The sequence below is a fragment of the Eretmochelys imbricata genome, chromosome 1 (genome assembly GCF_965152235.1).
Source record: "Eretmochelys imbricata isolate rEreImb1 chromosome 1, rEreImb1.hap1, whole genome shotgun sequence".
NCBI classification, from domain to species: domain Eukaryota; kingdom Metazoa; phylum Chordata; order Testudines; family Cheloniidae; genus Eretmochelys; species Eretmochelys imbricata.
The window spans coordinates 154,591,389-154,605,690 of NC_135572.1; the positions used below are offsets into that span (position 1 = coordinate 154,591,389).

General features: G+C 42.5%; 1 protein-coding gene across 4 annotated transcripts in view; it reads left to right on the forward strand.

Moving 5' to 3' along the window:
- USP9X (ubiquitin specific peptidase 9 X-linked) overlaps positions 1-14,302 on the forward strand; it is a 209,910-nt gene that overhangs the window by 14,504 nt on the left and 181,104 nt on the right. The window contains exon 2 of one of the 4 annotated variants that reach the window (XM_077817422.1): positions 12,425-12,588. The exons of the other annotated variants lie outside the window; for them this stretch is intronic. The gene's annotated coding sequence lies outside the window, so the exon portion shown is untranslated. The remainder of the gene's footprint in view (positions 1-12,424; positions 12,589-14,302) is intronic. 4 annotated transcript variants of the gene reach the window in all.

The following is a 14,302-nucleotide window of genomic DNA, read 5'->3' on the forward strand; positions in this document are numbered from 1 at the left end:
TTGTCAAGTATTACTAATATTGGGTCCACAACTTCAGGTGCCTAGGGTCTGAATTTTCAGAGTATTTAGCATTTTTAGAGCCCTTCATGTGTTTAAAACACATCTCCCATTGACTTCACTTACAACTGAGAACTCACCACTTGTGCAGATTAGGCCCCTGGTATCTCAAGATAAGGATAGAAAATGAGGAACATGCAGTTAGTTGCCACCTGTGGAAATTTTAGTTTGCGACTTACAGGATCTTTGTGCCAGAGACAGGAATAGAATCCAATTCTCCAGAGTGGCATTCAGTTCCCTTAACTACAAGACCTTCCTTTCTCTTCCTGTAATCCCCTGCCTCTCTCAGTATACACCTTTCAGCTTCTTCAACAGATGAGGCAAGGGTCCTGCAGACATCAGCCTCATTCACCGAACAGCCCTGAACCCTGTCCACCCTATGAACTGAATGAGGTAGTGGTCCTGTGGAAAAAATTGTCTTTAACTACAGATTGTATCAAAATGCATACCCAAGGGGGACTAAAGTAACTTTGCCCATGCAACCTTAATCTTGCCATTTAATTTTTTTTGAGTGCTTTATTTTGTAACAGTGTTCTTTTAATGTAGTTTTTATAATCTGTGTAATTTCCTGTTTTTTTGAAAAGCTGATAAATAAATCTGAAGTTCATCATATGAAACTATATTGATTTCCACATTGGTCATCAGAAGAGAGAGAGACCTTTTAAATCCACAGCATAGCCCTTAACCATGTGAGCTAACAGAATAATTGATAGCAATTGAAGGCTGCTGTCTTTTCTTTGGATCTGTCAGTTAGAGGGGAATGATGACACACTTTGCTCCTAAGTTTCACATTCATTTAATAGACAACAAAGGAACGTTGAGACTCAGAAATAATGGTTTCAGTTCCAGGTTCTGGAGGGCAGTGGGCTCTGCTAGTTATCAACCCTTCTGGCCCTGCCCCTTCTGCTTTGATTCCTCAAACTCCCCCCACCCCACTATGGACTACTCTCTGTCCCCCACTACTGCTCACTCTCCTCATCAGCTCTCTGCTTCTCACCCTCTGTATTCAAGTCAGACTGCATCCTTCTCCATGCTGCCTAGGTGCCAGCAGGAAGAACATTGAAAGCATAGGGGAGAGTGTACCTTTTTGTCAGTTCCTGTGCCTGGAAGAGCACATGCTGGAAAAGTTCTCTTCAGCCATAGGTTGGAGCATGCTCAGTCACTTTTTGGGGATGGGGTATGTTCAGGGGTAGAGCATTTTAGTGTAGACAGGATCTTCAAAGATTTTAGCTGTGAGCTTCTAACAAACCTCTACAGAGCTTGTGTGAACTGATTTCCCCCCAAATCTACAGCTTTTCACCAAAGTGGCTGTAAGAGTTTTTTGAATATGGACAAAACAGTTTTCACTAGCCTTTTTTTCTTGAAAACCGTTTACAGAAATCTTCAGGCTGAGGCAGATGCCCGATGTGGAAAATTTCAGCCCAAGTGGTTGAAGTTTTACAGTTAAAGCTACTGAAAACATAGTCTTGTAATGAAAAGTATTAGGCAGCCTTACCTATAGTCATAATTTCCAACTTCTTCTGTAATTGATGAGAGACTTAAATTGTGCTTGATGTTGAGTATCCTTGCTCCTGCACTGGATTCATCTCTTGCTATCATTTAGTAAAATGAAAAATAGAGTATAAAAAAACTGCAGTGCTGGATAGAGCTAGTAGCACTAGAAGAGGAACAGAGTTTTTGTTGAATTTAGAAAGCATTTAAAAGAAAATGTTGAGGATTAACAAAATTGAACTATGTCAAGACTCAAGAATGAAATTAAAAAGTTGCCTCTATTTTCCCTGTTGGTATAAGAGCATTGCTGACTACTATAGCAGAGCATGTGGACCACTGCTTTACAAGTTCTGTGCCGCTTGCAGGTAGTCTGCAGTGAGTTGTTTGGTTACTAGTTTGCGGGGATAGCTTATGGTTCGTACTTAATGAGAGAAACATAGTGTGTAGAGTTCTCACTTTGTTCAAAGTATTTTTTAATATACTTTTAAGGAAAACTTAAATGCTTCCCAATATAACTTATTTAGAAGAAAAGTCTGAAGTGGGACACCATCATCCTGTGTTGTTCTGGTGCCATGACAATGCTTTTAATGTCCATCTCAAGCTCTATCTTCACTTAAAATTCTACAGCACACAGCTGTAGCCCTTCAGTGTAGACACGTCATAGTGATGGGAGGGGTCCCCCATCACTGTAGTTAATCCACCTCTCCCAGAGGAAGTAGCTAGATCGATGGAAGAATGCTTGCACTGGTGTAGTGCTGACTATGCTGGGAGTTAGGTTGGCATAGGTATGTGTCTCAGGGTGTGGATTTTTCAGACCCTTCAGAGACAGTATGCTGATGTAAGTTTTCAGTGTAGACTGGCCTTAACAGAAGTCATACAGAGTGGTAGGAGTGCACATGGTGCTAATGCTTAGGTCTAGTTTCGCAGGAAACTGCATGCGTGAAATTTATGGCTGGCGGTATGGGAATATTTATTACTGATAAGTCACTTAAAAAAATGTATGGGTGAATGTCTTTTAAACATATACACGTGAATGTGTACAATATATTGGACTTATTAAAAATCTTTATCTGCACAGTGTGAAGATGCATAATCAACTGAGAGTGAGAACACATTTTAGTACCACCAGTGAGTGAGCTTGGGAAACTGCCACATTTTCCCTCCCTCAATCAAGAAAAAGCCTAATGAGCCTAGAAGAGTCCACTGGGATGTTTAAGCCCTCTCAATGAGAAGCCAAGTTTAAGAAGCCCAGCAAGCCATGTGAGCCTCTTTGAGAGGTAGCCAGACCCATAATGGATGTATTCATATGCCCCTGAAAGGAAAGTGGGACTAAGGAGCCTGGAGAGTGTGCATGGTTACATTTTAAACATCTGCAAAATCTACTGTGTGTGGTGTTTAATGGGTGGAGCTCAGAATAATGCCCCAGTGCCATTTTTGGAATCTGATCCCTAACCAAAATGTAGTTTGCTAATGTGTAATTTCAAAATTAGCTAATTTGTAAATTAGTAACATGTCTGTGGAATGTAGACTCCTGCAAGCATAGTGTAAAATGTTACAGATTACTGAAGACCTAAGAGTGCTGCTTTAAAAAAAAAAAAAAAGTTTTTGGCCTGTTTCTTCATAAAGGCAGACCTCAAAATGTAATCCCATCTCTGGGCTTATCAATGTGGGGTAGGGAGTGCTCTAGCTCTACCCCTCCTGCCAACTTCATTATGTGCAAATGACTGCCAGTCTCCTCCTAAGGTCTTCAGCTAAGAGGGAAATGGGGCTTGCAGGACTAGAGTGTAGGGGAAGAACTTCCGTACTTCTCCTATGGATCACAGAGGGTTTGGCACCTCCATCCTAAAGCCAGACCTGATTAACACTGCTGGATTAGGCCTGTCCCTTTTGTAGACATGCTAGGGTTTATAGGAACAGGATTTCTCTCCAGCAGGCCTTAGGACCAGACTGGAAAAAGTCCAACCTAAAACTAAAGAATTTCCCACACAAACTATGCAAATTTATGAAGTGAAAGTACCAGATGCATATCAATAGTTTGACTGCACTTTACCTTAGAAGAACCTGAGATTATAAACAAAAAAAAATCCCTTAAACTCAAGAAATAGAGTTATGGTTGCACTTAAGCAAGGCATTCAAGTGGCTTTAATTTGGGTCTGAGAATTAGGAACTCGTATTGTCTATCCATAAATTTTTGTGACCACACAGAGAGGATGCCTTAATCTTAATTGAATAGTAGTTGCACTGCTTAGTGTCTTCTTTTACAGTCATTCATACATACACAGTTTTACGAATTACTTAATAGAAGGATAGCAACATGAAGGCAATCATTCCTCATAGTTAAGGGTCCAATCCTGCCAGATGCTGAGGACATGCCTCTTAGTAGGAAGTGATCAGCACCTTACAGGATTGAGCCCAATGATTTGGTTTGCCATCCAGTTAACTAAGTGTCAGGCAGAGAGGTAGCATGTCTCCACATATGAACCTTGTATACCCCGATCATGAAGTTTAGCTCTTACTAAAGAAAGCAAAGGTTAGTGTAGTAACAAAGCAGTACATCCAGTATCAGATGTGTGTATGAAATAAATGATAAAATCCGTGTTCTGTGATGCACAGTTTTGATACTCTACATGTAAAGAAGGGAAGATGATAGGCTGACATCTCGGGACAGAATTAAGGTAGTTTGGGAGCCTTGTTTTGAAAAGTGCAATTTCCTACAGCCACAAAAGGAGACTCCATGCTCTGTTAATGATCAGTGATATTACTGGTGTTGATTTAGTCCATGCTGGGTTGTCTCCATCCAGTGGGACAGTCACTTTCCTGAAGTGACAAATAAGTGGACTTGCAAAAGAGGTGTGTGTGGGAAATAGAACACAAAACTTGGTGAAATCTCTCCTAATTATTAGGTGATTCTGCAGCTACTATACGTGGGTGGGGAGATGGATGTCTGTTATTGAAAAAGGTTTAATTTTTTTCTAGAGTCTGAGGTCCCCTCCAGTTTATTCAGGAATGTTTAAGGAAACTAACTTTTGTATTTCACCTTTAGTCATCCAGCATTTTTATGGATTTATCAAAATGTTTCATTTTTATTAGTGTTATAAATAACTGTAGTGCCTAGGAGCTTTAGTCATGGACCAGAACCCACTGTGGTAGGTACTGTACAAACACAAAACAAAAAGACACTCTCTGCCCCAAAGAGCTTACAATCTAAAACAAAAGGCAACAGATTGATTGACAGATGACTGAATACAAGGAAACTGTGAAACCATATTGGTCAGCATGATAGGCTGCTGGTGTGTTGAGCATACTGCCTAACTGTTTTTTGTAAGTATCACAGCAAAGTTTTGACGGTTTTCAAGGTGAATAATGAGGTAGCTTTGTGGATGTTTACAAGGAGCTTCTCCCAAGTGTAAAGGGAAGCATGGGAGAAAACATGAAGTTGTTGGTTGGAAAATTTTAAGAAGCGGGTGATGGAGGCTGGCATTATGGCCAAATGGATACAACAGGCAACATCTCAATAGCGAATGAGACGTTGCGGTGGGGGGGTAGACCTTGAAGGGTCTCGAAAGTGAAGATCATCAGCTCATGTTTGAAGTGATAGAGAAGGGGGAACCAGCAGAGGAATTTGAAGAGGAACAGCATTGCCAGAGTGATGGGCTGAGAGATGGTCTTTACAGCAGCATTTTGAAAGGATATGAGTGGCGCGAGATTGTGTTTGTCAAGCCCAACGAGAAGGATGTTGCAGTAATTGAGATGTGAGTTCTGATCGTTTTAGCTATGTGGATGGATAAGAAAGGTCATCTCTTAAAGATACAATGCAGAAAATAATTGGCAAGACTTAAACATAGCCTGGATGTGAGGACTTGGAGAGGTTCAAGCTGAAGATGATGCTCAGGTTACAGACTTGAGTGACAGGCGGGATCAGACCAATGGTCTGTGTAGCTTAGGGATCTCTAACTCAAATCACCACCAGGGCCCCATGAGGACTAGTACATTGGCGTGAGGGCTGCATCACTGACTCCCCCCCACTCCACCCCTTCCATGAGGCCCCTCCTCTTCCCGCCCATATTCCAATCCCTTCCCCAAATCCACACCCCTGCCCCACTTCTTCTCTGCCTCCTCCCCTGAGCACACGGCTCCCCGCTCCTCCCCCCTTCCTCCTGGAAAGCGCTAAGTGCTGCCAAACAGCTGTTTGGCAGCGGGAAGTGCCTGGAGATAGGCAGACAAGCGGGGATGCAGCACGCTGGAGTGGGAGGGGGGCAGTGGGTGAAGGGAGCTTGGCGGCTGCAGGAAATAACTCTGCAGGCCGCGTGTTTGAGACCCCTGGTCTAGGTCAGTATCCTGTCTTCCAACAGTGGTCAGTGCCAGATGCTTCAGAGGGAATGAACAGATCAGGGCATTTATCGAGTGACACACATTCTCTGTTGTCCAGTCCCAGCTTCCGGCAGTCAGAAGTTTAGGAACACCCGACGCATGGGGTGGCATCCCTGGACCATCTTGGCTAATAATCATTGATGAACCTCTTCTCCATAAATTTGCCTAGATCTTTTTTTTGAACCCAGTTATACTTTTGGCCTTCACAACATCCCCTGGCAATGAGTTCTATAGGTTGACTGTGTGTTGTGGAAAGAAGCACTTCCTCATTTGTTTTAAACCTGCTGCTTATTTAACTTCATTGGGTGACCCTAGTTCTTGTTATGTGAAGGGGTAAATAACACTTCCCTATTCACTTTCTCCACACCGTTCATGAGTTTATAGACCTCGATCACATCCTCCCTTAGGTTTTTTTTATAAGATGAACTGTCCCAGTCTTTTTAATCTCTCCTCATATGGAAGCTATGCCAAACCCGTAATAATTTTTGTTCTCCTTCTCTATATCTTTTCCAGTTGAGGTGGGGTGCCCAGAACTGCAAGCAGTATTCGAGGTGTGAATGTACCATAGATTTATATAGAGGCATTATATTTTTTGTTTTCTTATCTATCCCTGTCCTAAAAGTTCCTGAACATTGTTAGCTCTTTTGACTGCTGCTGCATGTTGAGCAGTTTTTTTCAGAGAACTATCCACAATTACTGCAAGATCTTTCTTTAGTGATGGCAGCTAATTCAGACCCTATTATTTTGTATGCGTAATTGGGATTGTTTTCCAGTGTGCATTGCTTTGTGCTTACCAGTATTGTATTTCATCTGCCATTTTGTTGTCCAATCACCCAGTTTAGTGAGATTCCTTTGTAACTTTTTACGGTGATCTTAGCTATCTTGGACTTAACTATCTTGGCTAATTTAATTACATTTATTTACCTAAATTTAGGTTATTGCTGATTATGTGCGCGCTCTCTCTCTGTATATATGTATATGTATCTTATGACTTTTAAAACAAACTTTTTGTATTTGTGGATAATGTAAGCACTATGCCCAGATGTATAGACACTTTTCTTAACCTGTGTGTTATATACTTTAACATTAGATTTCATAAAATTTTTATCTGCAAACTTTTCCACCTCACTGTTCACCACCTTTTCCATATAATTTATGAATATACTGAACAACACATTGTCAGTACAGATCCTTGGGGGACCCTGGTATTTACCTCTTTCCATTGTAAAAACTAACACTTTATTTCCTGTCCTTTAGCCAGTTACTGATCTATAAAGACCTTACCTCCTATCCCATGTTTGCTTAGTTTGCTCAAGGGTCTTCAGTGTGGGATCTTATCAAAGGCTCTGTGACAGTCCAAGTACACTATATCAACTGGATCACCCTTATCCACGTGCTTGCTGACGCCCTCAAATAATTCTAATAGAATGGTGAGGCATCATTTCCCTTTACAAAAGCAGTGTTGACTCTTCCCCAGCATATCCTGTTCATCTGTGTTGCCTGATAATTCTGTTCTTTACTATAGTTTCAACCAGTTTGCATAGTACTGAAGTTAGGCTTACTGGCCTGTAATTATCAAGATTGCCTCTGGGGCCTTTTTTAAAAAATCAGCATTACATTGGCTATCCTGCAGTCGTCTAGTACAGTGTCTGATTTATGCAATGGGTTATATACCACAGTTGGTAGTTCTGCAATTTCATGAGTTCCTTCAGAATTCTTGGGTGAGTACCATCTGGTCCTCATGATTTATTATTGTTTAATTTATCAATTTGTTCCCAAACCATCTCTATTGATACATCAATCTGAGACAGTTGCTCAGATTTGTCACCTAAAAAGAATGGCTCAGGTATGGCAATCTCCCTTACACCCTCTGCAGTGAAGACAGATGCAAAGAATTCATTTAGCTTCTCTGCAATGGCCTTATCTTCCTTGAGTACTCCTAATCATCCTTTGGCCCCATGATTGTTTGGCAGGCTTCCTGCTTTTTGTGTATTTCTGATGATGGTGGTATCCACAGTGAGAGAGAGCGAGCAATAGGAGGTAGTTGGGAGGCCTTGTGGAAGTTATAGTGGAAAATTAGGAGCGTTCTTTTAACTATTTTTATCTTTAGGTGATGGCTAGACATCCACAAGGAGATGTCAGGTTTTAGTTTAGACAGAAGGAGACAGGTCTGGAGTAGAGATGTAGATCTGTAAGTCGTCAGCATAAAGGTGGAAGTTTAATTTGTGTTTGTAGATGAGATTACCCAGCAATAAGGTGCATAGGGAGAAGAGATGGGGACCAAAGACAGAGACTTGTGGAAACTCTAAGATGGCATCCCGCTTTCTGTGTCTCAGGTGTTTGGCTGGCTGACTTTTGCTCATATGCTCAAGGTCTAACTGATCACTATATGTGGGTTCAGGAAGGAATTTTCCCTGACGCCAGATTGGCATGACCTTGCTGGTGGAGTTTGCCTTTCTCTGCAGCTTGTGGTGCGGGTCACTTGCTGGGAACATGTGGGTATATCTCCCTTAATCAGTTCCCGGCCATTGCAGGGCCCTCAGCCATTGATGCACCACAGTCCCTCCTGGTCTCTGCCTATAGCACAATAATAGTTTAGTCTCCTGTGATCAGTAATACTTTCGTTTAATTTTGCTTGTTGTGGTTTAGTGTGCAGGTGCTGAGTGGTGTTGGTGGCCTCTGATATATCTGAGGAGGTCAGATTAGATCATCTGATGGTCCCTTCTGGCTTTAAACTCTATGACCTCCACAGAAAGTTGGAGGGTGGGAGAAGGGGATACTCTGAAAGAGACAATGAAGGAGCAATTAGAACGGTAGGAGGAGAACCATGAGAGAACAGAGAAACCAAGGGAGGGCAAGATTTCAAGAGGAGCGTGATTGTCAGCAGTAGCTGACAGGTCAAGGAGGATGAGGATGGAGTACTGGTTCTGAGTTTAGTTAAGGACAGTGGTCCCAAAACTGTGGGGCATGCCCCCCTAGGGGGATATGGAGCAATGTTCGGAGAGCCATGGCCTGTGCCAGCCCCCACGGGGGGTAAGGAGGGAGCACCACCTGGCTGCTGCCCCAGCCCGGCCCCCAGCTGAGGTCCCAGCCTCGGCCTTCTTACCCTTGTCCATGCAGCTCCCCTCCACTCCCCCAGAGCCACAGCCCCACTCTTGTGGGGGTGCTCCCAACAGGGGTAAGGGCAGGAACAGCTGTGAAAAGTTTGGGGACCACTGAAGTAGGAAGAGGTCAGTAGAGACTTTGACGAGAACAATTTCAGTGGAGCGCCAGGGGCAGAATCCAGAGTGTAGAGCATCTAGAATAGAACTAAAGGAGAGGAACTCTTGACAGCTATTGTAAAGAGCATGTTCAGTGAGCTTAGATATAAAAGGAAGAAGGGGTTGTACCTGGAGAGGCAAGTAGGATAAGGGTGGGTTTTTAAGATGAAAGCATGATTGTGTTGTGATGGGAAAGAGCCAGAAGGGAGTGTGATAAGGAGAAGAGGAAGGGAGGGGATGAGAGCAGGCATGAGGGAGATCAGGAGCTGGAATGGGTTTACTGAGGCAAATGGAAGGGTTAGGGGAGGCGAGCAGACAAGAAACTTTGTGATGGGGAGAGAAGGGGGAAAGAGAAGGCAAGCTGAGGGGAGGGCAAAGATTATATTGCGTTCTGCCAATTTCTTCCAAGAGAAAACTGACAAGATTTTGTGAGGAGAGAGAAGTGGAGAAAGGAGGAGGGGAGGTTTTGGGGAGTGAGTTACAGGTGAAGAAAAGGCATTAAATTTTAGTCAACTTTAAAATGAACAGTCTAAGGTTCTTATGACCAGTTTTGAACAAAATGCAAAACATTTGCAATAAAATAACATAATGGCCAAGCAAAAACATCAGTGGTGCCTTGGATGTACAGTAACTCCTCACTTGTTGTCCCGGTTAATGTTGTTTCATTGTTACGTCACTGATCTATTAGAGAACATGCTCGTTTAAAGTTGCACAATGCTCCCTTATAAGTTGGCTGCTGCCTGCTTCATTGCTTGCAGGAAGAACAACCCATTGGAGCTAGCTGGTGGGGGCTTGGAACCAGAGTGGGCTGGCAGCCCCCCATCAGCTCCCCTAAGTTCCCTGTGCGGCAGCCACCCAGCAGGCTATCAATTGCCAGGCAGTTCAGGTGTCCCTCCCCCTACTGCTGTGTGCTGCTCCTGCCCTCTGCCTTGGAGCTGCTCCTGGGAGCCTCTTGCTAGCTGTGCAGGGGGAAGAGTGCTGTCATCAGGGTGTCCCCCTCCACCCGCTCTTGTACCCCATCTCCACAGAGCAAGGGGGCACACGGCAGGTCTCAGGACTGAGGGAGCTTGCTGGCAGCAGCTGCTGTCTCAACTTGCTGATCTGCTGAAAAAGGCAGTGTACTTAGAGTGGGGTTGGCATACTTAAAAGGGCAGTGTGCGTCTGACACACACACACATATGTATGTGTATATATATATGTGTGTGTGTGTAACACCTTCCCCCCCCCCCGCACTTTGGAAAGTGGAGGGAGTGGTGCGCTCCAGTGGGATAACATGGGATCATCACATTCAGTTTCCGCAGGGAACTGTTTGCAGCCACTGCCATGCGTCTGTTGTTTCCTCCCTCCATTTGTGCTGCCTTGTAGAGTGTGAGGCTACATTATCAACAATGTGTTAACCCTTGAAGGCTTAGCCGAGTGTTAGTTCATCATTTAGCAGTAAGGCATTCCCTGGGAAATATCCCACTCTGACTCCACCACCTCAACCAAGCTTCACAGTCATCATTGCTGTGTACAGTATTGCATTGTCTAACACCCCCCCCCCCCCCCCCCCCGTGTGTGTATATATATATACACACACATGTCTTTTGTCTTGGGAAAAAAGGTTCCCTGGAACCTAACCTCCCCATTTACATTAATTCTTATGGGGAAATTTGATTAGTTTAACATTGTTTTGCTTAAAGTAGCATTTTTCAGGAACATAACTACAACCTTAAGCGAGGAATTACTGTAATTGTTATTGACAGATCTTAGATTTATCTGCCAAAGATGCAACAGAGAGTCAATCAAAACTCCTTCATAAAAAGTCTAAGCAGTTTTTGTCCTTGTTTGTCATGGGATGTTGTCTTAATGATTGAAATGCAGATAGTGCCCAACAGTAGAAAGGAGGTAAGTACAATACACTCACCTTTTTGTGTCTTTCTGGGATACTTAAAAGGTCACACTTTTTAATGTTTTGTTAAGCAATACATACTAGAAGCCAGTATAGTAGGTAAACTGTTAACTGACTTTTTAGGCTATTTCCTCTATATGGACATGATTTGACACTGGGAAGGTACAAGACCCTAATCTATCCTGGATTGTCAAGTACAGCTGATTGGAAAGTAGGGGGGAAACAATGAAAAATGTCAGATTTTTTTCCTTCCCACATTTTTGTCAGACTTCTGAACTTTTCAAAATTTTCCAACCAGTTATATTGCCAAGAATACTTCTGTGGGATGCTGTTCTTTAGTAGATCTGAAAAACACAAAATGAAAGCATGGTATTGTATTGTTTATCAGGCATGTGATTAAGTCGTCCTCAATTTGAAATGTATATGTGCAGTACTCTTACCTTTGATTTTTTTTTTTTTTAATTTTATTTTGAGGTTGTCACTTGCTATAAATTTTGCCCCAGGTGAGGAGAAATCTCTTCAATTTCTTTCCATTGTCACACACATTTGGTAATGAAAGTCTAGGAGTAGACCAGAAAGGGTCTTCATAATAGGTAGAAAGCACAGTCATAAATTTCAAAAATCTTTTAACAATTTGAAGGCCATTCTAGTAGGAGTGATCCTAAAACTTTTAGGAAGCTCATTGTTTAAGTTGTAGTACACATTTTCCCACTGTCTTCTTTGTCAAACTTGCCTAACATCAGTTGCTTGTTTCCAGCTTGCAAACTTTAGTTTGTTTTACTCACAGATATGTGACCAAGGTCTAATTTCTCTCTTCTGTTACCACCTAAACACAGCAACTCCAACTTTTTTCAGTCTCAATTTTAGAACAACTGAATCTCAGGCTTTCACCCACATTATAGGTGGAAACTCAAAATAGGTGCAGACTCAGAATAGGAATAGTCAGTGCATAACCCCCTACTTTCTATGGATTTCTGCACGGGGATCTTGTAGTTTTGCATTCTTTCCTCTGCTTTGTGAGTTGGAAAAACAATTTATTAACATGTAATTTGTGTACATTTTGCAGTGTACTAAGGCATGCTGATGTCACCATAATGCCACAGTAGAATTAAGACGTCTGTATAGTTGAGGATGCAGTTTTTCCCTTCTCCTTCTGTTAACCAGTATCTTAAGGATCATTAAGGCTATCTGTTGCTTTAACAACCCCCTAGATCCTACATTGTAACTACCATCTTCTCGACTGAGGAATATATAGGTTTTGAAGGAAGTCTGTTCTTCCATTTGCCTGAGGACTTTCTATTTAAAGAGGTGAGGCACTCATCCCTTTCAATCTTTGAATGTGCTTCCTTTTCAGCCGTTCTGTCCCATTGTCTGTCGTGTGAGCCAGACCCAGGAATGGGAATTGAAATCTGGTCTTCCACTTGACAATATGGAGCACTGTCTGGTCCACTTCTTTACATTGTGATTTCATGGAATGGAAAAAGAACATCTTACCCTATGATACTGAAAGCTATGAAGGTAATGGCACATTGTCTAACAGTTATTAAATATAGCAATAACGTACAAGATTCAGATTGTTTAAATCAACAATTCTGACTTGGAAATGTTAGATAAAACAAGAGTTTCAGACATAGACTGTACTGCAGTCAGAGTTTGATTTCAAGGACCTGAAACAGTTCTCTCTGGAGAGCTAAAACTAGTTCTGTTGCTGACATAAGCAGCACCAAGGTTCTCTGGATTCATCTGGATCAATTCTTAGTGCTGTGGTCTAATGTCATCAGTTATGAAGCACTTTCAAACCAGTTCTGTGTCTGACATAAGCAGCATTATATATCTAGAGCTCTTCTGGATCAGTTGAGTCCAGTGCCAAGAAGCAAGCATGTTTGCCTATGAAGCGAGCTTGCAAAAGAGGCGATGGTGCCCAGATCTCTCTGCTTAGGGATTCCAGCTCTGTTGTCTATGCTCAGTCTAAGTGGCATGGAAATCCGTAGGTCCATGTTGGTTGACCGAGTCTGGTGCTTAGGATCAATCACTGCAAAGAGCGGCTCCTTAACATGACTCTGGATGGACACTGAGATCTGTGTGGAGATTTTGTGGTTATCTTACTCATTCTCTTGGGGTAGACTGCAGTTTGGTGTTTTATGCTAGACTAGCATTTACTTCACTCATGTCCTATGGCATATATATTCCATCTATCTCCTTTGTAGTTCATCGGTTCAAGCCCCCCCATCTGGATTACTGACTAGCTGCTGTAACTTGCTTCCAGTACTAAACTAAGAGCAGCACTTTTTGGAGTTCAATTCTGGAGTGACTCTGGTATGGAGTGGGCAGCTATAGTCCGTAGCACCCTCCCAGAGTGTGGAATTGGTCAGTGCTGTTCCTGTGATACTGAGCCCCGCCTTGGTGTTAGAAATTTTTGCCAAGTATCCCTTTGGATCCAGTGGCGCAGTCATGCTTTGTATTTGAGGGAGTCTCAGCAGCTCTAGCTTTGATTATTTACAACTTCTTGGTGGCAGACAGTCTGTTTCAGTTCCTTGAGCACTTTTAAATTCAGCCAAACGTGGGCTTACGGGAAGAAACACTAGTCTAGGAACCCATGGATTAACATTTAAGGATAAAGACTTATTGGTGTGTAAGGTTTATTCCTTAGCCAACTAGCAAGCAGTGCTGATCATGATTTCTTCACATGTGGCTTGCTACTGCTCAGATATGTTATCCATCAGAGAATTGATACCTTTCCCACTGAGGTTCCACAAACAGTGCTTATTGACTTGCACCCAGCCAGAAGTATTTGTTTTACCTATGGGGTCTTGCCCATTCAGTTGCGTTGCAATTTGTAAATTGCAGTTTCAGTCCGCACACTTGATGGTACAGTTTTGAAAGATGCCTACTTTTATGTTTTGATCTTTCTCATTTAATATAGCTCTGGCTAGTATAATGGAAGACATCTACCAAATAACATAGTATTCTGTACTTTGGCATTCTTCTAGCACTACCAGTTTTCACCAAATGGTTGAATATCATAATTTTTGAGATGCTAGGGCATTAATTTCTGTGTCTAGATTTTGGCTCGCAGGAGTATTTGCACCTTTCAGTTCTTGGAACGTTGTATAAACAAAACATGGTTCATTTTAATCCCTACATGAAAGGGTTGGGGGTCACTGGATCCCTAATGGGGCCTAAACCAGCAAACTTCCCTGCTGGAGGACAGGTTCCTACTGCACCTGGGTGC